This window comes from Melospiza melodia, unplaced genomic scaffold (assembly GCF_035770615.1).
Source record: "Melospiza melodia melodia isolate bMelMel2 unplaced genomic scaffold, bMelMel2.pri scaffold_231, whole genome shotgun sequence".
Classification (NCBI taxonomy): domain Eukaryota; kingdom Metazoa; phylum Chordata; class Aves; order Passeriformes; family Passerellidae; genus Melospiza; species Melospiza melodia.
Window position 1 is genome coordinate 101,748 of NW_026948559.1, and position 10,800 is coordinate 112,547.

Consider the following 10,800-nt stretch of genomic DNA (forward strand, 5'->3'; position numbering starts at 1 on the left):
TTCCCAGCCCAAAACCTCAGGAATTCCCAAAGGTTCCAAATTCTCATCCTAAAACATCCAAAAATTCCCTCAGGTTCCAAATTTCCATCCCAAAATCTCAGCAATTCCCTCAGGCTGGAAATTCCAACCCCAAAACCTCAGGAATTCCCTCAGGTTCCAAATTCCCAGCACAAAAACCCTGGGAATTCCCTCGGGCTGGAGTCCCAACACACCCAGGAATTCCCTCAGATCCCAATTCCCATTTGAAAAACCAAAAAAATTCCCTCAGGGTCCCCAAAATCCCTGAGACACCCTCAGGCTCCCAGTTCCTACCCAAACAAACCCAGGAATTCCTTCCTGTTCCTAATTCTGATCCCAAAACATCCAGGAATTCCCTCAGGCCCCCAATTCCCCTTCCAAAACGCTCAGGAATGATTTCAGTGACTCCCCTGTCACCCCAAAATACCCAGGAATTCCCTCAGAGTTCCATTCCCACCCCAAAACATCCAGGAATTCCCTCAGGCCCCCAATTCCCCTTCCAAAACGCTCAGGAATGATTTCAGTGACTCCCTGTCACCCCAAAACATCCAGGAATTCCCTCAGTGTTCCATTCCCACCCCAAATAAACCAGGAATTCCTTCAGTGTCCCATTCCCACCCCAAATAAACCAGGAGTTCCCTCAGTGTCCCATTCCCACCCCAAATAAACCAGGAATTCCCTCAGAGTCCAATTCCCATCCCAAATAAACCAGGAATTCCTTCAGGCTCCCAATTCCCACCCCAGAACATCCAGGAATATTTACAGTGACTCCCCTGTCACCCCAAAACATTCAGGAATTCCCTCAGCGTTCCATTCCCACCCTATAAAACTGGGAATTCCCTCAGTGTTCCATTCCCACCCCAAATAAATCAGGAATTCCCTCAGTGTTCACTCCTCACCCCAAAACATCCAGGAATTCCCTCAGTGTTCACTCCTCATCCAAAATAAACCAGGAATTCCCTCAGAGTTCCATTCCCACCCCAAATAAACCAGGAATTCCCTCAGTGCTCCATCCCCATCCCATAAAACCCAGGAATTCCCTCAGAGTTCACTCCTTGTGCCAAAACACCCAGGGATCCCCTCAGCATCTCGTTCATGTCCTAAAACAATCAGGAATTCCCTCAGGGTCCCATCCCCACCCCAAATAAACCAGGAATTCCCTCAGGGTCCCATTCCCACCCCAAAACATCCAGGAATTCTCCCAGTGTTCACTCCTGACCCCAAAACATCCAGGAATTCCCTCAGTGTTCACTCCTCACCCCCAAAAACCCGAGGAATCCCCTCAGTGTTCTCTCTTCACCCCAAAACATCCAGCAACCCCCTCAGAGTTCACTCCTCACCCCAAAACATCCATGAATCCCCTCAGGGTTCTCTCTTCATCCCAAAAAATCCAGGAATTCTCTCAGTGTCCCATTCCCACCCCAAACCATCCATGAATTCTCCCAGCATTCACTCCTCACCCCAAAACATCCAGGAATTCCCTCAGCATTCACTCCTGTCCCAAACCATCCAGGAATTCCCTCACTGGTCACTCTTCATATTAAAAATACCAAAAACTCCCTCAGTGTCCTCTTCCCACCCCAAAATTAAGGAATGTCCTCAGTGTTCCATTCCCACCCCAAAACATCCAGGAATGTCCTCAGTGTTCCATTCCCACCCCAAAACATCCCAGAAATCCCTCAGTGCTCCATTCCCATCCCATGAAACCCAGGAATTCCCTCAGAGTTCACTCCTTGTGCCAAAACACCCAGGGATCCCCTCAGCATCTCGTTCATGTCCTAAAACAATCAGGAATTCCCTCAGGGTCCCATTCCCACCCCAAAACATCCAGGAATTCCCTCAGGGTCCCATTCCCACCCCAAAACATCCAGGAATTCCCTCAGGGTCCCATTCCCACCACAAACCATCCAGGAATTCCCTCGGTGTTTACTCCTCACCTCAAAACATCCAGCAATTCCCTCAGTTCCCCCTTCCCATCCCAAAAAACCCTAACAATTCCCTCAGCATTCACTCCTGTCCCAAACCATCCAGGAATTCCCTCACTGGTCACTCTTCATATTAAAAATACCAAAAACTCCCTCAGTGTCCCATTCCCATCCCAAAACATCCAGGAATGTCCTCAGTGCCCCATTCCCACCCCAAAACATCCAGGAATGTCCTCAGTGTTCCATTCCCACCCCAAAACATCCAGGAATTCCCTCAGTGTTCCATTCCCACCCCAAAACATCCCAGAAATCCCTCAGTGCTCCATTCCCATCCCATAAAACCCAGGAATTCCCTCAGAGTTCACTCCTTGTGCCCAAACACCCAGGGATCCCCTCAGCATCTCGTTCATGTCCTAAAACAATCAGGAATTCCCTCAGGGTCCCATCCCCACCCCAAATAAACCAGGAATTCCCTCAGGCTCCCATTCCCACCCCAAACCATCCAGGAATTCTCCCAGTGTTCACTCCTCACCCCAAACCATCCAGGAATTCCCTCAGTGTTCACTCCTCACCCCAAAAACCCGAGGAATCCCCTCAGTGTTCTCTCTTCACCCCAAAACATCCAGCAACCCCCTCAGAGTTCACTCCTCACCCCAAAACATCCATGAATCCCCTCAGGGTTCTCTCTTCATCCCAAAAAATCCAGGAATTCTCTCAGTGACCCCTTCCCATCCCAAACCATCCATGAATTCTCCCAGCATTCACTCCTCACCCCAAAACATCCAGGAATTCCCTCAGCATTCACTCCTGTCCCAAACCATCCAGGAATTCCCTCACTGGTCACTCTTCATATTAAAAATACCAAAAACTCCCTCAGTGTCCTCTTCCCACCCCAAAATTAAGGAACTTCCTCAGTGTCCCATTCCCACCCCAAAACATCCAACAATTCCCTCAGTGTTCCATTCCCACCCCAAAACATCCCAGAAATCCCTCAGTGCTCCATTCCCATCCCATGAAACCCAGGAATTCCCTCAGAGTTCACTCCTTGTGCCCAAACACCCAGGGATCCCCTCAGCATTTCGTTCATGTCCTAAAACAATCAGGAATCCCCTCAGGGTCCCATCCCCACCCCAAATAAACCAGGAATTCCCTCAGGGTCCCATCCCCACCCCAAATAAACCAGGAATCCCCTCAGGGTCCCATCCCCACCCCAAACCATCCAGGAATTCTCCCAGTGTTCACTCCTCACCCCAAAACATCCAGGAATTCCCTCAGTGTTCACTCCTCATCCCAAAAACCCCAGGAATCCCCTCAGTGTTCTCTCTTCACCCCAAAACATCCAGCAACCCCCTCAGAGTTCACTCCTCATCCCAAAACATCCAGGAATCCCCTCAGGGTTCTCTCTTCATCCCAAAAAAATCCAGGAATTCCCTCAGTGCCTCATTTCCACCCCAAAACATCCAGGAATCCCCTCAGTGTTTGAATCCCACCCTAAAACACCCAGGAATTCCCTCAGTGTCCCATCCCCATCCCAAAACATCCAGGATTTCCCTCAGCGTCCCATTCCCACCCCAAAACATCCAGGAATTCCCTCAGTGTTGCATTCGTACCCCAAAACATCCATGAATCCCCTCAGAGTTCACTCCTCATCCCAAAATACCCAGGAATTCCCTCAGTGTCCCATCCCCATCCCAAATAAACTGGGAATTCCCTCAGAGTTCACTCCTCATCCCAAAACATCCAGGAATCCCCTCAGGGTTCTCTCTTCATCCCAAAAAATCCAGGAATTCCCTCAGTGCCTCATTTCCACCCCAAAACATGCAGGAATCTCCTCAGTGTTTGAATCCCACCCTAAAACACCCAGGAATTCCCTCAGTGTCCCATTCCCATCCTATAAAAGCCAAGAATTCCCTCAGTGTTCCCTTCCCATTCCAAACACCCCGAGAATTCCCTCAGAGTCACATTCCCTTCTTACAGAAACTGTGAATTCCCTCAGTGTCCCATTCCCACCCCAAAACATCCAGCAATCCCCTCAGAGTTCACTCCTCACCCCAAATAAAACAGGAATTCTCTCAGAGTTCACTCCTCATCCCAAATAAAACAGGAATTCTCTCAGTGTTCACTCCTCATCCCAAATAAAACAGGAATTCTCTCAGAGTTCACTCCTCGTGCCAATAAAACAGGAATTCTCTCACAGTTCACTCCTCACCCCAAATAAAACAGGAATTCTCTCAGAGTTCACTCCTCATCCCAAATAAAACAGGAATTCTCTCAGTGTTCACTCCTTGTGCCAATAAAACAGGAATTCTCTCAGAGTTCACTCCTCACCCCAAATAAAACAGGAATTCTCTCAGAGTTCACTCCTCACCCCAAATAAAACAGGAATTCTCTCAGAGTTCACTCCTCATCCCAAATAAAACAGGAATTCTCTCAGAGTTCACTCCTCATCCCAAATAAAACAGGAATTCTCTCACAGTTCACTCCTCACCCCAAATAAAACAGGAATTCTCTCAGAGTTCACTCCTCACCCCAAATAAAACAGGAATTCTCTCAGTGTTCACTCCTCATGCCAATAAAACAGGAATTCTCTCACAGTTCACTCCTCACCCCAAATAAAACAGGAATTCTCTCAGAGTTCACTCCTCACCCCAAATAAAACAGGAATTCTCTCACAGTTCACTCCTCACCCCAAATAAAACAGGAATTCTCTCAGAGTTCACTCCTCATCCCAAATAAAACAGGAATTCTCTCACAGTTCACTCCTCACCCCAAATAAAACAGGAATTCTCTCACAGTTCACTCCTCTTCCCAAATAAACCAGGAATTCTCTCAGAGTTCACTCCTCATCCCAAATAAAACAGGAATTCTCTCAGAGTTCACTCCTCTTCCCAAATAAAACAGGAATTCTCTCAGAGTTCACTCCTCATCTCAAATAAAACAGGAATTCTCTCAGTGTTCACTCCTCAGCCCAAATAAAACATCCAGAAATTCTCACAGTGCCCTTCCCACATCCAAACCTCAGCAATCCCCTCAGTGCTCCATTCCCACCCCAAACCATCCAGGAATTCCCTCAGAGTTCACTCCTTGTCCCAAAACCACCAGGAATTCCCTCAGAGTTCACTCCTCATGCCAAAACACCCAGCAATTCCCTCAGAGTTCCATTCCCACCCCAGAACACTCCGAAATTCCCTCAGGCTCCCAATTCCCATCCCAAAACATCCAGGAATATTTACAGTGACTCCCCTGTCACCCCAAAACTTTCAGGAATTCCCTCAGTGTTCCATTCCCACCCTATAAAACTGGGAATTCCCTCAGTGTTGACTCCTCATTGCAAAACACCCAAGAATTCTCTCAGTGTTCAATTCCCACCCCAAAACATCCGGGACTTCCCTCAGCATTCCATTCCCACCCCAAAAATCCTGACAATTCCCTCAGCGTCCCCTTCGCATCCCACATAAACCAGAAATTCCCTCAGGCTCCCAATTCCCATCCCAAAACATCCAGCAATTCCCTCAGGCTCCCAATTCCCATCCCAAAACACTCAGAAATTCCCTCAGGCTCCCAATTCCCATCCCAAAACATCCAGCAATTCCCTCAGGCTCCCAATTCCCATCCCAAAACACTCAGAAATTCCCTCAGGCTCCCACTCCCATCCTACAGAACCCAGGGACTCCCTCAGGGATCCATCCCCATCCCAAAAAACACAAAAATACTTTCACCCCTTCCCACCCCAAAACAACCAGCAATTCCCTCAGTGTCCCATTCCCACCCCAAAACAACCAGGAATCCAGAGTTCCATTCCCACCCCAAAACTTCTGGGAATTCCCTCAGTGTTCCATTCCCACCCTCAAAAAAATGGGAATTTCCTCAGTGTTCATTCCTCATCCCAAATAAACCAGGAATTCCCTCAGTGTCCCATTCCCACCCCAAAACAACCAGGAATCCCTTCACTACCCCGTTCTCATCCCACAAAACCCAGGAACTCCCTCAGTGTTTCATTCCCACACTATAAAACCCAAAACTCCCTCAGCGTCCCAATTCCCACCCCCAAAAAAATGGGAATTCCTTCAGTGTCCACTCTTCATCCCAAATAAACCATGAATTTCCCTCAGTGTCCCATTCGCATCCCAAAACTTCAGGGAATTCTCTCAGTGTTCCATTCCCACCCCAAAACTTCTGGGAACCCCCTCAGTGTTTCATTCCCATGCTGTAAAAGCAAAACTCCCTCAGTGTCCCAATTCCCACCACAAAACATCCAGGATTTCCCTCAGCGTTCACTCCTCATCCCAAATAAACCATGGATTCCCTCAGGGTTCCATTCCCACCCCAAAACTTCTGGGAATTCCCTCAGTGTTCCATTCTCACCCCAAAAAAATGGGAATTTCCTCAGTGTTCACTCCTCATCCCAAATAAACCATGAATTCCCTCAGGGTTCCATTCCCACCCCCAAAAAATGGGAATTTCCTCAGTGTTCACTCTTCATCCCAAATAAACCATGAATTCCCTCAGTGTCCCATTCCCACCCCAAAACTTCTGGGAATTCCCTCAGTGTTCCATTCTCACCCCAAAAAAATGGGAATTCCCTCAGGGTTCACTCCTCATCCCAAATAAACCATGAATTCCCTCAGTGTTCAATTCCCACCCCAAAACTTCTGGGAATTCCCTCAGTGTTCCATTCCCATCCCAAACCATCCAGGAATTCCCTCGGGCTCCCAATCCCCATTCCAAAGCACTCAGGATCACTTTCAGGGACTCCCTGTTACCCCAAAACACTGAGGAATTCCCTCAGCATTCACTCTTCACTCCTCATCCCAAAACATCCAACAATTCCCTCAGTGTTCCTTTGCTATCCCAAAAATCCTGGCAATCCCCTCACGTCCCATTCCCACCCCAAAACATCCAGGAATTCCCTCAGTGTCCCATTCCCACCCCAAAACATCCAGGAATTCCCTCAGTGTTGCATTCCCACCCCAAAACGTCCACGAATCCCCTCAGTGTCCCATCCCCATCCCAAAACATCCAGGAATTCCCTCAGTGTCCCATCCCCATCCCAAAACATCCAGGATTTCCCTCAGCGTCCCATTCCCACTCCAACACATCCAGGATTTCCCTCAGTGTTGCATTCGTACCCCAAAACGTCCATGAATCCCCTCAGTGTTCACTTCTCACCCCAAAACATCCAGCAATTCCCTCAGTGTCCCATCCCCATCCCAAAACAAACGAGAATTCCCTCAGTGTCCCCATCCCCATCCTATAAAAGCCAGGAGCTCCCTCAGCGTCCCAATTCCCATCCCTAAAATCCCAAGAATGATCTCAGGGACTCCCCATTACCCCAACACATCCAGGAATTCCCTCACTGGCCCCTTTGCGTCCCAAAAATCCCAAATTTCCCTCAGCGTTCACTCCCCATCCCACACAAACCAGGAATTCCCTTGCTACCCAAAAACATCCAGGAACACCCTCAGAGTTTCACTCCCCATCCCAAAACATCCAGGAACTCCCTCAGGGTCCCATCCCCATCCCAAAACATCCAGCAATTCCCTCAGTGTCCCATCCCCATCCCAAATAAACCAGGAATTCCCTCAGAGTACACTCCTCATCCCAAAATAGCCAGGAATTCCCTCAGTGTCCCATTCCCATCCTATAAAACCCAGGAATTCCCTCACAGTTCACTCCTCATCCCAAAACATCCAGGAACTCCCTCAGTGTCCCATCCCCATCCCAAATAAACGGGGAATTCCCTCAGAGTTCACTCCTCATCCCAAAACATCCAGCAATTCCCTCAGTGTCCCATCCCCATCCCAAATAAACTGGGAATTCCCTCAGAGTTCACTCCTCATCCCAAAATATCCAGCAATTCCCTCAGTGTCCCATCCCCATTCTATAAAACCCAGGAATTCCCTCAGAGTTCACTCCTCATCCCAAATAAACCACGAATCCCTTCAGCGTCCTCTTCCCACCCCAAAACTTCCAGGATTTCCCTCAGCGTTCACTCCTTATCTCAAAACATCCGTGAATCCCCTCAGTGTCCCATTCCTATCCCAAAAATCCTCTCTGTGTTCCATTCCCACCCCAAAACATCCAAGAATTCCCTCAGTGTCCCATTCCCACCCCAAAACATCCAAGAATTCCCTCAGGGTCCTATTCGCACCCCAAAACATGCAAGAATTCCCTCAGTGTCCCATTCCCATCCCAAAAATCCTCTCAGTGTCCCGTTCCCACCCCGAGCTCCCGATGTCTCCCCTCAGGCCCCGGTGTCCCCTCAAATTCCCGGTATCCTCCCTCATGCCCCGGTGTCCCCCCAAACTCCGGGTGTCCCCTCACGTCCCGGTGTCCTCCGGTGTCCCCCCGGTGCTCCCCGCGCTCCCCTCAGGCCCCGCCGCGCTCCCAGCTCCGAGCGCTCCAACGTCACCGTTCCCCACACCCGCCCCAAACCGCGGCAATTCCGCAAAACCGCACCGGGAACGCTCCAAACCGGCCCGGGAGAGGCCGCAGGGCCGTGGCCGCCGAGTCCCCTCCGCCCCGGGCCGCCCTCAGCGCGTCCTCCCCTCACGGAGCGGGCGGGGGCGGCCCCGCGGGGCGGGAGCGGCCTGGGCCTAACGGGGGCGGGCTGGGCCTAACGGGGGCGGGCTCGCTCCGCCGCAGCGGCGCTGCCGCGCCCGGTCCCGCCCGGCGTGGCGGGCGCTGCCGGCGCCGTCCCGGGGCTCACTCACCGCGGGCCGGGCCGGGCCGGGCCGGCGCTGCCGCCGCGCAGGAGCCGCCGCCGCTTCCTCCCGGTCCGCGACAAAATGGCGGCGGCAGGAAGTGCCCCCCGCGCGCCGGCCCCGCCCCGCGCTACGCCAACGGCGTAAGGCGGCCCCGCCCGCGCCGCGCACGCCCGGCGCTACGCAAACGGCGTAACGCCGCGCAGGGCAGCTCGTACGCAAACGGCGTAAGGCGGCGCTGAACGGCGCCTACGCAAACGGCGTAGCGCGGCCCCGCCCGCCCCGCCCCGCGCCCTACGCAAACGGCGTAACCCCGGCGGCGCAGGGCGGAGGGCGCTCCGCCACGACCCCCGCGACCCCCGGAGCCCCCGCACCGCCCCGTGAGGGCGGACAGGCCGCGGATCGCCCGCCGGGCGCACCGGGAGGCGGCGGAGAGAGCGGCAGGCACGGCGGAGCGGGAAGGGCGCCCGGCGCTTGCGCCAGCGGCGCCCCCGCCTTTACGGCGTTAGCGCAGCGGCGGGGCCCGCGCCGCTGCCTACGCCGTTGGCGTAGCCGCCCTGACGCAGCGGCCGCATTACGCAATGCGGGTTACGCCGGCGGGGCGACGTAAGCGGCGTTGGTGAATCGCGGCACCCCCATGAAGCCCACCCGGTGTCCCCGCTCCGTCCTCCCGCTTCCCCCTCAGCGCCGCCGCCTCCCCCGGCCCGGCCCGGCCCGGCCCTCCCGGCGCTCCCGCCGCGGCCCCGCTCTTACCTGAGGGGGGCCGGGCCGGGCCGGGCCGGGCTGAGCCGCCCTCCCTCCCTCCCGGCGGGCCGGGGGCGGCGGCGGGGGCGGAGGAGGAGGAGGAGGAGGGAGGGGAGGGGGCGGGGGGGCCGCGGGCACCGAGGGGCAGCGGGTCCGGCAGCGGCGCCGCACTGACCTCACCGCGCTGCGCGTGACGTCACGGCGCAACCGGGACACGCCCACCGCCGCCGGCCCCGCCGCGTGACGTCACGGGAGGGAACGGAAGGGGGGGAACCGGGAGGGGACACCGGGAATGGGGGGGGGGGGGAGGGGACAACGGGAGGGGACACCGGGAATGGGGGGGGGGGGGAGGACACCGGGAGGGGGAGGGGACAGCGGGGGGGGGGCACCGGGGGCATTTGGGGACACCGGGGGGGCCCTTGGGGACATTGTGGGGGTCCCGCGGGGGGGTCTCGGGGGATCTTTGGGGACATTTTGGGGTCCCAGGGACAATTTGGGGGCCCTGGGTGACACCGGGGGAGTTTGGGGACACTTTGGGGGTCCCCTGGGACAATTTGGGGACATTTTGGGGGTACCCTGGTGAGACTTTGGGGACATTTTGGGGGTCCTGGGAGGGACATCGGGGGACTGAGAATGGGGCGGGGGTCTCCAGGGGGTCCTTGGGGACATTTTGGGGTCCCTGGGGACATTTTGGGGTCCTTGGGGACATTTTGGGGTCCCTGGGGATGTTTTGGGGGGTCCTGGGGGACTTTGGGGGCACCAGGGGGTTCTTGGGGGACACTTTGGGGACCATAAATTTGGGGGGGGGGGATCCCTGGGGACAATTTGGGGGTCGTGGGGACAATTTGGGGACATTTCAGGGGGTCCTGAGGGGCACCAGGGGGGTTTGGGGACATTTTGGGGGTCCTGGGACAATTTGGGGACATTTCAGGGGGTCCTGAGGGGCACCAGGGGTGTTTGGGGACATTTTGGGGGTCGTGGGGACAATTTGGGGACATTTTAGGGGGTCCTGTGTGACACCGGGGGGTTTGGGGACACTTTGGGGATCCTGGGGACAATTTGGGGACATTTGAGGGGTCCTGGGGACATTTTGGGGACACTTTGGGGGTCCTGGGGACATTTTGGGGACACTTGGGGGAGATTTGGGGGCTCCCAGGGACACCTTGGGGGTCTTGGGGACATTTTGGGGGTTTTGGGGACATTTGGGGGGGATTTTGGGGCTCCCGGGGACACTTTGGGGACATCTGGGGGGTCCTGGGGACAAATTTGGCGACATTTGGGGTTCCCAGGGACATTTTGGGGACACTCTGGGGGTCCCAGGGACATTTTGGGGGGTTTGGGGACACTTTGGGGGTCCCAGGGACATTTTGGGGACACTTTGGGGGTCCCAGGGACATTTTGGGGACATT

At 54.4% G+C, this 10,800-nt stretch overlaps 1 long non-coding RNA gene across 2 annotated transcripts in view; it reads right to left on the bottom strand.

Moving 5' to 3' along the window:
* Window positions 1-9,469, bottom strand: part of LOC134433664 (uncharacterized) — a 31,559-nt gene extending 22,090 nt beyond the window's left edge. Inside the window, exon 1 of one of the 2 annotated variants that reach the window (XR_010031672.1) lies at window positions 9,401-9,469. This is a non-coding gene — a long non-coding RNA (uncharacterized LOC134433664). Of the gene's footprint in view, window positions 1-8,656; window positions 8,687-9,400 lie in introns of those variants that run through there. The other variant, XR_010031673.1, reaches the window with a different exon arrangement.
* Between the last annotated feature and the right edge of the window lie 1,331 nt (window positions 9,470-10,800).